Genomic DNA, 17567 nt, shown 5'->3' on the forward strand with positions numbered 1-17567 from the left:
ATCTAAAAAATGAACGGTTTACTAAGCTCAAAGCTGAAATAAATGTATAAAATTTGGCTTGCATCATAGCAGTTGAGCAATAAAGTCTGTCCTAATTAAAGAGTACCCAAAGTTTGAAAGTACAACATAGAATAAGAATAAGAGAAACGGCAAAACGATTTTGTGTCATCACTCCCCCCTCAGAATTTCAGACGCCCCCCTACAGATTTTTCCTCGGGCACCGCGCACTGATGGGGGACTTTTGTCAAGAAAATAAAAATAGAAACTCTATAGGCACTCAAACATTTTACTGTTTTTTTTCAGGCAGGTGGCAAGACCCCCTCAGCAAAACCCTTGTATGCCAAGCTGTGGGCATTGATTCGTCGAATATACGTATATTTACGGCGAAATTACGGCTATACGTATATATACGTCGCCTCGACGTATAATCAACGTCGAATTGCAACCGTAAAATGACGACATGAATAAAAGCATATATAACGTCGAAAAAACATCTAACACAGTGCCTGAGGCTTTTTACTGTATGTATCGTGTGTGCCGCAACTAGGAGTATACGGCACTCTGCACAGTGTACGAAGTAAATTATTTTCGCAGTAATTAATTTATTATATTTACTATATTTATTATACACGTGTAAATTAATTGCTGCAAAAATAATTTACTTTGTACACTGTGCAGAGTGCCGTATACTCCTAGTTGCGGCACACACGATACATACAGTAAAAAGCCTCGGGCACTGTGTTAGATGTGTTTTCAACGTTATATATGCGTTTGTTAATGTCGTCAATTTTACGGTTGCAATTCGACGTTGATTATACTTCGAGGCGACGTATATATACGTATAGCCGTAATTTCACCGTAAATATACGTATATTCGACGAATCAATGCCCACTGGGAACAAGCTCGCTTCTTTCTACCATGATGTCACCATGACCAAATCTGTCTTTAAACACCTTGCTCAGTCTCTAACGAGACTGTCAAAAATTGCTTTCGCCGATTGTATTGCAAACCGGCGGAAGCGGGGTATTGGGAAAAGTTTTCAACTAGCAATAATCCCGCCTCGGCTAAACCTCACAGGCTACGATACTGCCACTGCGCAAAGCTGACGGTTGCCAGGCAACCGCGGGGATCCTATGGAAATCGTTATCAATCGTCTCATGGCATGTCGTTGCTATAACGCTTCATATTTGTCGTCTTCTTCTAGCTTGAGGTTTTGAAGAATTTCATGACAGACAAGGGCTCCGTTGGGAACAAAGAAACCCGTTGATTCTTTTCAGCAGCAGAAATACAACCCTTTAAATACAAGATGACAGAACAATGACGAAGGGCATGCCGGGAGGAACTCATGCACTACAGAGGAAAGGGGGCGGGCACATACAGTTCACATTCAAGCCACAAGTACTCTTCTCGGATGTTGCACAAACAAATCCTAACGTCTTGAAAGCATTGCGGCATGTTTGTGTCCCACTTCCCGTGGCTGCAGGATGACTGACATGAACGGACAAACACAATCTGTGGCGTTTAGCGTGACATAGTCTTGCAGGCATCGTGCTGTCTCACTGCAATACTATACCGCTGGAGGAAACAGTCCATCTGGCCATGAAACTCATTTGAACGTCTAGCTACAGCAACTAACAATATCATGATTTATTCAGGATGTGTGGAATCAGCACGTCCCGGAGACAGCTTCCGAAATCGTGAGCATTCTCTGGTGGTAGGGGCGTTCAAGATGGCGCTCAGGTGGGAGGTAAAGTTTAGTGGTTGAGGATTTTTTTTGAGTTTTTCATGACCTGAATGTTAATTTTTGCTTTTTTTGACAACAGAAAAATAAGGACTTAACACTACTTGTTTAAACTTCAGTTATAATTGAAAGAAAAAAAAACGATTTTTTTTAGGTTTAAGAATTTCGATATGAGTAACACTGGGAAAAGAAAAGAGAGTGCTGGGTCTTCGAAGGAGAAGTCTAAGAAACCTCAATCGTATATGTATAGCACTACAAGAAAATTGATGGCAACTAAAGGGAAAAGTGAAGCAGCTGGAGGGGACGTGGAAAGAGTGCTTGAGATGCGCTCGTACGCGAGCGTTCGCAGCCCAAGTGAGACTCAGCTGCCAGAGGAAGAGCCGGAGTCCCTGCCCAGCACACCTGTGAAAACCCCGGCAGCCAAGAGAGGAAGGGGCGACCTGACGCTGGAGGAGCTCCAGACCAACATCTTCAACATGATGGCACAGAGCATGGGTGAGCTGAAGGAAGTGATTTGATCTAATACAGTCGCAATCGAAAGTCTTAAAAAGTCCATGGACTGTGTGTTTAAAGAGGTTGAAGACTTAAAGAGTGAAGTAAAAGTTCTTAAACAAGTAAATACCAAACAAGAAAAGCATATTAAAGAACTTGAATTGAAAGTGAACGATGTAGATAGATACCGTCGATGATGGAATTTAAAATTATTTGGAGTTAAAGAGGAACGTGATAAGGACCTTGTTGCAACAGTGAAGGGTATCTGTAAAAGGACCCTGCCGGACCAGGAGGACGTAATATCGGCCATTGACTTTGTTCACAGGCTTGGGAGAGCGAACATGTCTGGGCAAGTGCACCCCAGATCGATTATAATACAGTTCACCAAGAGGACGGCGAGGGACATGCTGTGGCGAGCGGCGAGGGGGAATGAGTATTTGAATGGGAACAAACTGAGGTTTGCAGAGGACCTGTCTGCCGCGGACAGGAGTACCAGGAACCAGCTGTGGCCCCAGGTTGAAGCTGCCAGAAGAGAGGGGAGGAGAGCCTACTTTGTGGGAGCGAGGGCCTTTGTGGACGGGAAGGAGATTTGCTCCCAGTGACTGCTCAGTTAATGATTATGTTTGGTTATATTTGTTATACCAGTATATACTAGTGTTTCTTTAGTGTTAGTTTGGAATGGTGTAGTTAAGTGTTAAGGACTGTTATAGTTCTGGTTCTTTGAAAAACTCAATAGTTTAGACAGTCTTAGAGTTAGTTATTTGCTTTTGTGTATGTCTTTTTCATGAATGCCAGAGGTACTCGAAATGTTGTTAAAAGAAAAACTGTGTGCTGAGTTTTATTTTTTACAGGAAACGCATGCATGTTGAAACTAAAGTTTATAAATAATTGAGAAATATTAAAGCAAGGAAAATATGATACGTGTAAAATATACAATTTGATCACATAATTACTTAATTACCTCTGGTAGTTAAATGCTTTTTTCTGCTGCGTTTTTTTTCTCTCGTACATGACTCTGATCCTCTTGTTGTATTTGTATTTGTAAATTCTATGTTTAATAAAAAAAAAAATTAAAAAAAGCATTCTCTGGTGGTGTCCCGCAGGCTTCCTGTGGGTGTGCGTTGGTGGTATAGTGGTGAGCATAGCTGCCTTCCAAGCAGTTGAGCCGGGTTCGATTCCCGGCAAACGCAGTGGCGAATGTTTCCAAATGCTGTCATGAGCCTTGGATTGTGACTAGCAAAGCGAAGCCTTTTGAAAGAGCTAAAGCACTGAAAAACGGAATTGAGGGAGAATCTTACAGGGGATTCTGAGCGGTGTCTGCATACACGCAGTCCGATACGGGTGCTGAAAGCTTGAGCTACTCTCAATGTCATGCTGGCTTTCCCCGGAGTAAATCTGTTACATTGAAAGAATGCTTCTCGCAGGTTCAAAAAGGGACCCTTGTTAATTGGAGAAATCAATGATTTCGAATGAATTCTGTATGCGTTAAAAGACAGCTATACACAGAAAACATGCAGGACACTGCTCATGATGTTTCCCGAGCCGAAACACAGTGCGTTTTTTCAAGCCATCTGACAAAGCCCGCCCACTGAAAACTGCAGCAGATCGTGTAAAGACATTCAACTTTGTAACTACTGCACGCACAGGAAGCAGAATAAATTCCTCTTTTCAAACTGTCAAAGGTTTGCTTTACGAACGCCGCAGGACATCGCACAATCTCTTTTGAACAGGAACAAACGATTTCTTATGGGGCGCAGTAAGTACTGTTACTGTCACTGCTCGATACCGACGTTGGCCTACTATACCATGTTCAGCCACTGCTAGAAAATGTACGGCTCTAGCACCAGAGCAAACAACAGGAGGGCCGATGTCAAACAGGCACACGTGTCAGACATGGAGAGCGATGAGAATGGGATTCGAACCCATGCCTGCAGAGCACAATGGATTAGCATTCCATCACCTTAACCACTCAGCCACCTTGTCGACGAAACTGGGCTGTCCGGACATGGGTTGGCGCGCTCCAGATGATCTTTTTCTTTTTTTCCCCACGTACTCGAGGGTCATTTTCCTGTTCCACATGTGATTTCAACATTTTCCTTGGGAGATGTCAAGCCAGCAAGCCACTGCTGTGGTTCAGTGGCCAGTGTGGAGTTCAGTGGCCCTGTTGTACACAGAAAGCACATTGAGCTCCTTGGACATGAAAAGTTCCAGATAAAAGCCATTTGTCATCCTTTCTCTTGGTGTCGATGTTGCTATTGTATGTAAAGGTGGCAACTTGCTCAGCGAGCAGGCGGAGCACACACCGAATGCAGATGTGTCTGAGTGGTGTGTCCAAGTGGCTGCAAAAGGACAACACTCCTGGGGCGCCGTGGCTTAGTTGGTTAAAGCGCCTGTCTAGTAAACAGGAGATCCCCGCCTACAGCTAGACTTAATTAAATGCAAGTATTCATTTCCTGTCTTTAACGCGACTTGCTTTTCTTAAAATGGATGCAACTTGCAAAACATGAAATACAAGCCTTGCTAATCAGCGCTAGCGGCTGGCAAAAAAAAGGAGTCAGCTATTTTTTTTTCTTTAACCTTAACCCTGCTAACGGAGAAGAGTTAAACGACCGAGTCTATGCAACTTAAACGGTGCGCAAGTCGGGTTCTTAGCTGAAAGGGTGGTAAATCACGCTCACCCCAGTCCTTAATCTTTTAAAGAGGATACAAAATTGAACCTAGTCGCCACATCACATACATCCTGTTAAATGATAAAAAGGTAACATCTATCCTCGCTCCAGAGTAAATCTCACGTTGAGGGCATCTTTTTTTTCACTTTACCGTGAGTCGGGCTCGGCTGCACAGAGGAGAGAGCAGAGCAATGAGGTCACAGGGACAGGGGAGTCACACGCTGGCAGTTTGAATACGCGGAAGATCACTGAGGGATCCACAGTATGTGGACCCTCCGTTCGCCATCAGTCCACACTCCGGACTCTGAATCCTGCCATCCGAGTTAAGATCTCGGCGGAACCTGAGGCGCAGTTCCTTCTTAAAACGTAATCTGGTGAGCATTTCTAGAATCGCACTTGTATAGATGCAGCCTTTAATGTGTTGCTAGGTTAAAATTGATGACTTCTTGTATTTCAGTAGGCAACTGCCCTCTTGATTTTGGATTTAATTTCTTTATTACAGGGGCGCTTTTATGAAGACAGAGTCATGTTCAGGTACTTTGCTTGATGGAGGAAGCTCATTTCGGACTCTGTGATCTGCTCACCTGGAAAGGTCTGCTGTACTACTACAAGAGAGAAGTAGGGTCTGGAAGAAGGGACAATTTTATGATGCTTTGGAAGATAGTTTTTTTTTTCTTATACTGAAAATGAAAAGTAGTTGTTTCTATATGGACTCAGTCTTTGGAATTTGTATATTTATACATTTCAGTGAACCCTCAGCCATTCCTTCTGTATTGTAATTCAATTTCTCTTTTAAAATTCCTTCCCCACTTCTAGGACCTGCAGTTGCTGAACTCCACAATGGCTTCTATTGGAAAGTTTGTGACTGAGACCATTATTTATTTAGGAGCAATGAGCAATTCTTATATAAATGCAATAAAATCATTATGCTCAAACTATGAGAGAGAATTTTAAGGGTAATTTAAGAAATCAGTCTTAGCTTGTTTCTATACACAGATGGTATTATTTATTTTCAAAGGAAACCCGCGAGGATTCCCCTGGTGTGCAAGATGTGCCTGAATACTTTTGATCAGCTTCCTGCTCACTTCAAGAGGGCGTGTATGAAGCAAGCCACGGCAGAAGAGATCAGGTGGCCTCTCAACAGGCGAGGGAGGACATGATGAATCACCTGAAGAACGGGGTCATCGTGGATTACCACAGAATAGAGATCAAAGGACACTTTGTGGGCTTGAAATACAAAGAAAATCATGTTCTATGGGACAAGATAAATACAAAACTTAAGCTTTTATTTTAATTAGATTTATTTATAAAGCATAAGCAATAATTTATTACATTAATATATGTGAAAATAACATTTTAGTATCATACGTTTAGTATATTTAGTCCCTAATGCTGAAATAAATGATCATAGAACATGACATCTAACCTTACCTGCTGTGTTTTTAATCCCTATTGCTCAATGCACGGTGAAAGCATTGCATACATATGTCTGACAATGAGGAATGGGCCCCTGAGACAGTCATTTGCCTGTTTCACAAATGATCGTATTTTACTAGAGATTCTGTTTGGGATTCAGATGTGCATTTGGACAGCAATCCCTTTCAAGAAATGATATGTTCTGGATGAGGTCAAAGGTGCTGGAACACTGTATTTAGGATGTGTTTGCAGAGACTGTGTGTCTCCTGCTTCAACGCAGTGAGAAATAGATGTGCTCCTGTAATTCATTGGTACATGCCCAGGGCAGTAAGCAGTCTGAGGATTTATTTCCAGACGGCATAGAGCAGTGAAGCAGTGAAGTAGTGCAACACACTGGATCATTATATTATTAGAATCTATTCTACTTAAATTATTACATTATACACAATTTGAGTTCATTTTAAAAAGTAAAAGGTAATGAAAGGAATGCATTTTCGTAAGAAAGATAATACCGATATGCATGTGATAATCTTCCTTATATCATGTAGTGAGTCATTTGGACACTTTGTGGGATTGAAATACAAAGAAAATCATGTTCTATGGTACAAGATAAATACAAAACTTAAGCTTTTATTTTAATTAGATTTGTTTATAAAGCATAAGCAATCATTTATTATATTAATATATGTGTGTAGCGGCGAGGCTTATTAATAAGGCAGAATTAAGTGTTCTGAGCCTTCCCAAATGAGGCCCCATTTCTCTGTTCAGACTATTCATGCAGGGTGATTTAAGGTCCTAGGACAGCTCCCAAAGGGGGATGCACTTAGCTAAGCCTGGCTATCATGATCAATGGTCATCCATTGGCGCCTATCTGTCTAGGGAGTGCCAGTTGGACATCTGGACTGCATTACTAAGTGTCAGGACTAAGTGACTCATATCTCACCTTGATCAATCAATCAGGGACTGGTAGGGCCGAGTAACCCACGTGGGACTCTGATGGCCATGGAACTTTCAGCCAATCAATGAGCTGAAGTTCCTCCAGGTAAAAACAGGCAACACAGAGAGCCTGTGAGATTCAGTAAGATTCAGGAGGATTCTGTGGACAATTCTAAAGGGAATTCAAAGGAGAATTCCAGGGCAGGGCGGCCCAGGAGCAGAAGGCTCCCAAGGGCAGGACATTCTCGCAGCGCGCCTCCTGACCATCCTGAGACTCAGCCCGGACAACCACGGAACGGCCAGTGTGTCCGAGTGCCAGAACTTTCCTTTGTTCTAAGAGTCTAGAGCGGAGGTTGCCAGAGAATAACCAGAGGATCCACCCGAGGTTAGCACCAGCAGCAGGCCTCGTGAACAGGTCGGAACTGTGGACAGCTGAATCACTATTCAGAACTAGCTCTTCATCAGAAACGAACCGGTCCTCTTCCTGACTTGCTGGGACCCACAGTCATCTTTTCTCCTGTGCACAAACTTTGCTAGTTAAAGCCCACAGTGAGCATCAGCAGCGCAGCGTCGCAAGCCGCACAGCACAGCCTGGCACGGAGCCAGAGAGCGCGGATTGGACAGCAACAGCCTGCAACTGTTTCTTTGTGCCCGCAGGAAGATCTGAATCCCCAAAGATTGGATGAGTATTCAACTTCAATGCATTACAGCTTGAGAATTCAATTGTTATCCCAACCAGTTGATATCAATTTAATTCCTAAGAGTTATGTACTTGTTTGAGTATCTAATGTAGAAGTTATAACCAAGTTCATTAACGAAACGGTCTTAATGAATGATATACTGAACGTATGTCCTCTTGATATGTGTAACACTTCGTAACTGACTGAATATATATCTTTTGTATTCTGATAACCCTCTCGATAAGATCTGTTAGGTTTACATGCATATTTTATGTATTAATAAATGTATCCTCGTGTATTAGTACCTGTGTGTGCGCGTTGTTTGAGTTATGTCACATGGTTGGATTCTAAAGCCATCAAAAGAATCAACTTTGTGATTTACTGCTACAATTAATAATTGTCTCAGTAAATGCCCAAACCCTACAGAACTGGTGCCTTCAGAGAGCCACTACATTTAATTTTGCTATGGCAACATTACATATTTGGCGTCCCTGTTTTCTTACATGTGAAAATAACATTTTAGCATCATATTATTACATACAGGTCTCTAGCTTCAACACAGTGATATATATATATACTCAGTGATTTATTGGTACATGCCCAGGTCAATAATCAGAATGAGGATTTATTTCCAGACGGGCTACAGGTAGTGTTGTGAAATACTTCAACACACTGGATCGCAGATTTAGACCCCCTGCACTCTTACTCCTTAAAAAACAAAGAAATGAAGATATGTAGCAATCACATTGCAACAGGGCTGACAGTGACTTAATGCTTATACTAGTGGACTTCTGGTACCTTTAGGGTACGGTGTTCCCTGAAGGGCTCTCAAACCCCGCATTTCAGATGCCTAGCTGTTTCGCTGATGTGTTGCACCTCAGAATCACTTTTAAACCTTACCTCTGGTATCTTTAATCCCTATTGCTCAACGCATGGTGAAAGTATTGCATAAATGTGTCTGAAAATGAGCAATGGGCACCTGAGAGACTCATTTGCCTGTTTCACAAATGATCATATTTGACTAGAGATTCTGTTTGGGATTCAGTTGTGCATTCTGACAGCAATCGCTTTCAAAAAAACGATACATTCTGGATGAGGTCAAGGTGCAGGAACACTGTATTTAGGATGTGTTTGCACTTATTCTGTGTCTCTAGCTTCAACACAGCGATATATGTATATGCTCACTGATTTTTTGGTACATGCCCAGGGCAATAATCATTATGAGGATTTATTTCCTGATGTGCTAGGGGTAGTGTTGTGAAATACTTCAACACACTGGATCGCAGGTTTAAACCGCCTGCACTCTTACTCCTTAAAAACCAACAAATGCAGATATGTAGCAATCATATTGTAGCTGACACTCATTTGCCTGTTTCACAAATGATCATATTTTACTAGAGATTCTGTTTGAGATCCGGATGTGCATTCTGACAGCAATCTCCTTATCGCGGCTTTGCCCTTCTTGCCTCTTTGGACAATATCTTGTGGTCGTTATTGGTAATGTCTAGACAACATCTCCATCTTGTGGTCGTTGTTGGTAATGTCTTCTTATGCCCTTTTTTATTTTGATTCTCTATTAGTTGATTCTAGAATCTCTACAATGGAGATGAAAACATCAGTTTTATAGCAGACAATATGACATTATTTATAGTCCAAATAGAAACTTATTACCCTGTTTTTAACATAATAACAAATTAAAATTGATTAAAACTAAGTTTGGAACACCAGGGAACATAACAAATGATTTTTAGGAAAACCATGAGGTTCTCTGTGTCCAATACCTGCAAGGGGAGAAAGCTAGAATCCTTTGATTTTTTCAAAATTTGAAAGTAAACATCATATAACAACAGCTTTCATTCCTAGGAGTGAAAAATAACCATTTTTGAAGACATAGTAGTTTCTAAAACACTACAATAAAGTTAAAAACATCAGTTTTATATTACATTATTTTTAGTGAAATTAGTCATTTTTTGCACTATTTTTAATAAAATATCTAATTAAAAGTGATTAAAATTAAGTTTGGAACAACAAGGAACACAAAAAAAAAAGATTTTTAGGAAAACCATGAGGTCCTCTGTGCCCGATGCCTGCAAGGGGAGAAAGCTAGAATCCTAAAAAAAAGTTATCAATTCTAGAGCCTAAGAGGAAAACAAGACAAATGTATATCTCCAAATAATTTTATGTGCTTCAGAAGAGCCCAGGAAAGTTTTTTGCATACATGAAACCACGCCCGTTTGCACATAAGCAGACATGGTTGCACACACGACTGCATGAAAGCACACGTGCATGCGAAGTCATCCTGTTGAGCATTTGAAAAGCCGCACCACGCCGCACTTGAAATAGCTCTTACATTAGTGGTAGACGCAGGAATCGCCTTTTTATTTACGCTCTTACCAACGCGATGGAAAGCAAAACAAAGCAAAGCAGAGCAAAACAAAACGAACAAACGAAAACCCTCACGTCCCGCACTTGCATATAACGCCGTTACGTACCCAAGCGGTATTGTACGTCATCCTAGCACTGCACCCCGGGGCGTAAGGTATATGGGAACGAGCACACGCCACGAATCGTCATGAATCACTCCCTACAGCTGTAAGGCGCCTTGAAGCGTGCACCCCCAACATTCTTCTTTGCGCATCTGTGAAAGGTAAACTCTTGAGCAAACTCTGAACCAGCTCTAAGGAAACTAATCCGATTAGACGTTACTTTGACTCATCTTTTTACTCTCAGTGCTGGATTGCTCAAACTCCAGCTAGGGTTAGGTTTAACATTCCCACACTACTTAGACACTTTGTTTACGCTCAGTGCTGGATTTTGGGAACTTCAGGACGAGTGGGAATTTTCTCCTATCTGTCAATTCTGTTTTGTTTTGGAGACTCTTGGCTGCCTATATTGTACAGTGCAGCGTGAAGGAAACATTTTCCAAAACTGTGTCAGCTCAAAAGTTGTAAGAAAACCTCTCCAGCTGCTTTACCTCTCTTCATTTTTGTCATTTAATGTGACAATCGATGTATAACTGGAGCCTCACATATGCAAATGGTGAGGCTCCAGTTCGACACCACTTTACAGTATATGACAAAAGCATGGCAGACTGTGCCGGACCAGCTGGTAACTTCCGCTTATTTTGACCATATTAAACATTGGAAATCTTCCCACTTGCATTTGTGACACTTGATTTTGGCTCCACCTAAGACACTCTTAAATCTTCAAACACTTTTCTCTTCTCCCGCAACACTCTTGTCTGTCGGCACTGTGTGGCAGCGTTGCATGACAACCCATCTCACCACGGAAAGGAACCTAACAGCTTTGGTAAGAGAGGAGAAAAGGACATGGCCCGTACGGGGCTCGAACCCGCGACCTTGGCGTTATTAGCACCACACTCTAACCAACTGAGCTAACCGGCCACGTGACAGTGCCCCTCTCTGTGCTGCAAAAAATCAAACTCAGGGAATTTCTTTTGTCCTCCTTTGAATAGAAAGCCGTGTAATTCAGTGTACGGGCTTTCTCATGCAGTTTCATGGTTTCACAGCATTATTCAGCTGATTTTAAATGTACCTAAAGGAGAAACATTATTGAAGACCATCAATTACCAAGAGCTTTTGTCAAAGGTTTTGGTGGTCATTTTTAATGACCACAGAGCACTATGACCTCGGTTTTACATCTCATCCAAAAGACAGCGCCCTTTTACAACACAGCTTCTCCGTCACTATATTGGGAGATTGGGACCCGCACAGACCTCAGGGTGAGCACCTCCCCGCTGGCCCCATTAACACCACTTCCAGCTGGAAGCTTTGTTTTTCCCTGTAGCTCACCCTCATCCAGGTACTGACCTGGCTCACACCTGCTTAGCTTCAGTGGGTTTTCAGTTGCGAGTTGCAAAAGTTGGGATGCAAGTGATGGAGCCGTTCGCTGCAAAAGCCACTGCATTGGCCAGGAATCGAAACCAAGCCTCCTGCGTGGCAGGCGAGAGTTCTAACAATGAACCACCAATGGTCAATGCCTGTACCTTCAAAAAAGACGCTTTTTTGGTGCTGTGTGCAAAAAGCGTCGACATCTACTTCCAGCTGCAAAATGCCATCCGCGGACGCTGTGAATTTATTTATTTAGACACCGCTCAGAATCCCCTGTAAGATTCTCCTTCAATTCCGTTTTGCAGTGCTTTAGCTCTTTCAAAAGGCTTCGCTTTGCTAATCACAATCCAAGGCTTGTGACAGCATTTGAAAACACTTGCCACTGCATTGGCCAGGAATCAAACCTGGGTCAACTGCTTAGAAGGCAGCTATGCTCACCACTATACCACCAACGCACGCCCGCAGGAAGCCTGCTGTGAGTTTCATGGCCAGATGGACTGTTTCCTCAAGTGGTATAGTATTGCAGTAAGACAGCACGATGCCTGCAAGACTATGTCACGCTAAACGCCACAGATTGTGTTTGTCCGTTCGTGTCAGTCGTCCTGCAGCCACGGGAAGTGGGACACAAACATGCTGCAATGCTTTCAAGACATTAGGATTTGTTTGTGCAACATCCGAGAAGAGTACTTGTGGCTTGAATGTGACTGAGCAAGGTGTTTAAAGACAGAGACTGAAAACTGTTAAAGGATGAGTCAAAGTAACGTCTAATCGGATTAGTTTCCTTAGAGCTGGTTCAGAGTTTGCTCAAGAGTTTACCTTTCACAGATGCGCAAAGAAGAATGTTGGGGGTGCACGCTTCAAGGCGCCTTACAGCTGTAGGGAGTGATTTCAGACGATTCGTGGCGTGTGTTCATTCCCATATACCGTACGCCCCGGGGTGCAGTGCTAGGATGACGTACAATACCGCTTGGGCACGTAACGGCGTTATATGCAAGTGCGGGACGTGAGGGTTTTGCGTTTGTTCGTTTTGTTTTGCTCTGCTTTGCTTTGTTTTGCTTTCCATCGCGTTGGTAAGAGCGTAAATAAAAAGGCGATTCCTGTGTCGACCACTAATGTAAGAGCTATTTCAAGTGTGCCGTGGTGCGGCTTTTCAAATGCTTAACAGGATGATTTTGCATGCACGCGTGCTTTCATGCAGTCGTGTGTGCAACCATGTCTGCTTACGTGCAAACGGGCGTGGTTTCATGTATGCAAAAAACTTTCCTGGGCTCTTCTGAAGCACATAAAATTATTTGGAGATATACATTTGTCTTATTTTCCTCTTAGGCTCTAGAATTGATAACTTTTTTTTCATTTTTGGCATTTTTCATCATTTTCCAGAAAGTGGTTGCAAGCCCGATATCATGCGAAGAAACTTCAGGATTCGGGGATCAGTCAATGGATTTTCTTCAAAGTTGGATTTTTCCACTCTGTGGACCAAGAGATGTTGTTCTATAATGGTTTTTTTTTTCAAATTTAAAAATATCATTTTTTCATGGAGCTTTGAATGGGATGGATTCACCCTCCTTTAGCTAGGACAGAGCTCCAGGAGCCTGGGTAGGATTCTAGCTTTCTCCCCTTGCAGGCACCTGGCACAGAAGACAATATTTTTTTCCTTAAAATCTTTTTTTTTGTGTTCCTTGTTGTTCCAAACTTAATTTTAATCACTTTTAATTAGAGATTTTATTAAAAATAGTGCAATAAATGACTAATTTCACAAAAATTAATGTAATATAAAACGGATGTTTTCAACTTTCTTGTAGTGTTTTAGAAACTAATATGTCTTCAAAAATGGTTGTTTTTCACTCCTATGAATGAAAACTGTTGTTATATGATGTTTTTTTTTTTCAAATTTTAAATGATCATTTTTTCATGGAGCTTTGAAGGGGATGGATTCACCCTCCTTTAGCCAGGACAGAGCTCCAGGAGCCTGGGTAGGATTCTAGCTTTCTCCCCTTGCAGGCACCTGGCACAGAAGACATCATTTTTTTCCTTAAAATCTTTTTTTTTGTGTGTTCCTTGTTGCTCCAAACTTAATTCTATTCACTTTTAATTAGAGATTATATTAAAAATAGTGCAATAAATGACTAATTTCACTAAAAATACTAAAAGTAATATAAAACGGATGTTTTTAACTTTATTGTAGTGTTTTAGAAACTAATATGTCTTCAAAAATGGTTATTTTTCACTCCTAGGAATGAAAGCTGTTGTTATATGATGTTTATTTTCAAATTTTGAAAAAGCAAAGGATTCTAGCTTTCTCCCCTTGCAGGCATCGGACACAGAGAACCTCATGGTTTTCCTAAAAATCATTTTTTATGTTCCCTGGTGTTCCAAACTTAGTTTTAATCAATTTTAATTTGTTATGTTACAAACAGGGTAATAAAGTCTTAATTGGACTATAACTAATGTCATATTGTCTGCTACAAAACTGATATTTACAGCTCTATTGTAGAGATTCTAGAATCAACTAATAAAGAATTGAAATAAAAAAAGGGCATAAGAAGACATTACCAACAACGACCACATGATGGAGATATTGTCTAGACATTACCAACAACGACCACAAGATGGAGATATTTTCCAAAGAGGCAAGAGGGGCAAAGCTGCGATAAGGTAAAATCATTTTTTGAAAGAGATTGTTGTCAGAATGCACATCCGTATCCCAAACAGAATCTCTAGTAAAATATGATCATTTGTGAAACAGGCAAATGAGTGTCAGCTACAATATGATTGCTACATATCTGCATTTGTTGGTATTTAAGGAGTAAGAGTGCAGGTTTAAACCTGCCATCCAGTGTGTTGAAGAATTTCACAACACTACCTCTAGCACATATGGAAATAAATCCTCATAATGATTATTGCCCTGGGCATGTACCAAAAAATCAGTGAGCATATATATATATATATCACTGGGTTGAAGCTAGAAACACAGAATAACTGCAAACACATCCTAAATACAGTGTTACAGCACCTTTGACCTCATCCAGAACGTATCATTTCTTGAAAGGGATTGCTGTCCGAATGCACATCTGAATCCCAAACAGAATCTCTAGTAAAATACGATCATTTGTGAAACAGGCAAATGACTGTCTCAGGGGCCCATTTCTCATTGTCAGACACATGTATGCAATGCTTTCACTGTGCATTGAGCAATAGGGATCAAAAACACCGCAGGTAAGGTTAGAAGTCATGTTCTATGATCATTTCTTTCAGCATTAGGGACTAAATATACTAAACGTATGATGCTAAAATGTTATTTTTACATATATTAATGTAATAAATGATTGCTTATGCTTTATAAACAAATCTAATTATAATAAAAGCTTAAGTTTTGTATTTATCTTGTCCCATAGAACATGATTTTCTTTGTATTTCAAGCCCACAAAGTGTCCAAATGATGCATCTTTGACCTCATCCAGAACGTATCATTTCTTGAAAGGGATTGCTGTCCGAATGCACATCTGAATCCCAAACAGAATCTCTAGTAAAATACGATCATTTGTGAAACAGGCAAATGACTGTCTCAGGGGCCAATTTCTCATTGTCAGACACATGTATGCAATGCTTTCACTGTGCATTGAGCAATAGGGATCAAAAACAGAATGGAAACCAACAAGAATGGGATTTGAACCCATGCGTGCAAAGTACAATGGATTAGCAATCCATCGCCTTAACCACTCGGCCACCTCATTAACAAAACTGGGCTGTCCCAACTGGGTTGGTGCGCTCCAGATGATCTTTTTCTTTTTTTTCCCTCGTACTCGAGGGTCATTTTCCTGTTCCACATGCGATTTCAACATTTTCCTTGGGAGATGTCAAGCCAGCAAGCCACTGCTGTGGTTCAGTGGCCAGCGTGGAGTTCAGTGGCCCTGTTGTACACAGAAAGCACATTGAGCTCCTTGGACATGAAAAGTTCCAGATAAAAGCCATTTGTCATCCTTTCTCTTGGTGTCGATGTTGCTATTCTATGTAAAGGTGGCAACTTGCTCAGCGAGCAGGCGGAGCACACACCGAATGCAGATGTGTCTGAGTGGTGTGTCCAAGTGGCTGCAAAAGGACAGCACTCCCGGGGTGCTGTGGCTTAGTTGGTTAAAGCGCCTGTCTAGTAAACAGGAGGCCCTGGGTCTGAATCCCAGTGGATAACCGCCTACGGCTAGACTTAATTAAATGCAAGTATTCATTTCCTGTCTTTAACACAACTTGTTTTTCTTAAAATGGATGCAACTTGCAAAACATGAAATACAAACCTTGCTAATCAGCGCTAGCAGCTGGCAAAAAAAAAAGAAGTCAGCAATGTTTTTTTTCTTTAACCTTAACCCTGCTAATGGAGAAGAGTTAAACGACCGAGTCTATGCAGCTTAAACGGTGCGCACGTCGGGTTCTTAGCTGAAAGGGTGGTAAATCACGCTCACCCCAGTCCTTAATCTTTTAAAGAGGATACAAAATTGAACCTAGTCGCCACATCACATACATCCTGTTCAATGATAAAAAGGTAACATCTATCCTCGCTCCAGAGTAAATCTCACGTTGAGGGCATATTTTTTTTCACTTTACCGTGAATCGGGCTCGGCTGCACAGAGGAGAGAGCAGAGCAATGAGGTCACGGGGACAGGGGAGTCACACGCTGGCTGTTTGAACACGCGGAAGATCACTGAAGGATCCACAGTATATGGACCCTCCGTGCGCAATCAGTCCGCACTCCGGACTCTGAATCCTGCCATCCGAGTTAAGATCTCGGCAGAACCTGAAGCGCAGTTCCTTCTTAAAACGTAATCTGGTGAGCATTTCTAGAATCGTACTTGTATAGATGCAGCCTTTAATGTGTTGCTAGGTTAAAATTGATGACTTCTTGTATTTCAGTAGGCAACTGCCCTCTTGATTTTGAATTTAATTTCTTTATTACAGGGGCGCTTTTATGAAGCCAAGGGACCAGGGAGCTGCCCCAGTACTGGAATGGCCAGTTTGAAATCATAGAAACTATTGTCAATTCCAGTCCCATGTCAGTGCGAGCAGGGATTTTGACATCTTGTTTTGCTATGTTCTGCACCAACAGGCAGGTGGCTCGGCCATTCCGTTCCAGTCTGGGGGTACAACAGACTGCTAGGTTCAGTCTGATAAACTGAGCTGATGGTTGGAAGAAAACCATCTCAGCGTCCATTCTCTGTCCCTTCTTTAGGACAAGGCGTACCGGAAACCCTGCTGTTGACGCAGGAACGATCAGGTCCGATTCGTTTACTACCTGGCAGGCCTGAGGAATCGTCTGACCTGACCGAATGTTCTCGGGGTCACCGCTTAGAGAGTGGGCATCTGGGTCCACCCGTTTCCACAGCACACTGTTTACTGTGTCCAGCTGGGCGCCCAGTCGAACCAATAGGTCTGCACCAATGCAGACCGAATGGGTCAGCTGAGGTGCTACCTGGAAGTAGTGAGCAAACTTCCTTTTTCCGATGGAGATGGAAGCTACACAGCTTCCTTTGCTCCAAATGGACCTATGAGGTGGGGGTGCCCACCACAGAACCTGTGACTGCGTCACCAGGGTCACCTGACAGCTTCGCGACAGGTCCTCGAACAGACCTTCACTGATTATGGACTTCTCAGAGCTGAGGCTAAGAATTACATCATCAACCTGCACTTCTGCCACCTGGACCCCCTCCCACCACCATGGGGTGGTAGTCCTGGACCCCCTGAGGTACCAGGGTGCACAGAAAGGACTCCCATTCATTACCGGACAGGGAGATC

General features: G+C 42.1%; 4 non-coding genes across 4 annotated transcripts; 1 reads left to right on the top strand and 3 right to left on the bottom strand.

The window, feature by feature from the left end:
- Nucleotides 1–963: 963 nt before the first annotated feature.
- LOC138235218 (U4 spliceosomal RNA) lies at nt 964–1105 on the bottom strand. Its single transcript, XR_011188095.1, has one exon. It is a non-coding gene; the product is annotated as a U4 spliceosomal RNA (small nuclear RNA).
- A 2247-nt stretch (nt 1106–3352) lies between these two features.
- trnag-ucc (transfer RNA glycine (anticodon UCC)) lies at nt 3353–3424 on the top strand. Its single transcript has one exon. It is a non-coding gene; the product is annotated as a tRNA-Gly (tRNA).
- A 7841-nt stretch (nt 3425–11265) lies between these two features.
- trnai-aau (transfer RNA isoleucine (anticodon AAU)) lies at nt 11266–11339 on the bottom strand. The gene has a single exon. It is a non-coding gene; the product is annotated as a tRNA-Ile (tRNA).
- Nucleotides 11340–12169: 830 nt separating this feature from the next.
- On the bottom strand, nt 12170–12241 carry trnar-ucu (transfer RNA arginine (anticodon UCU)). Its single transcript has one exon. It is a non-coding gene; the product is annotated as a tRNA-Arg (tRNA).
- Between the last annotated feature and the right edge of the window lie 5326 nt (nt 12242–17567).

The sequence above is a fragment of the Lepisosteus oculatus genome, unplaced genomic scaffold (assembly GCF_040954835.1).
Source record: "Lepisosteus oculatus isolate fLepOcu1 unplaced genomic scaffold, fLepOcu1.hap2 HAP2_SCAFFOLD_78, whole genome shotgun sequence".
NCBI classification, from domain to species: Eukaryota; Metazoa; Chordata; class Actinopteri; order Semionotiformes; family Lepisosteidae; genus Lepisosteus; species Lepisosteus oculatus.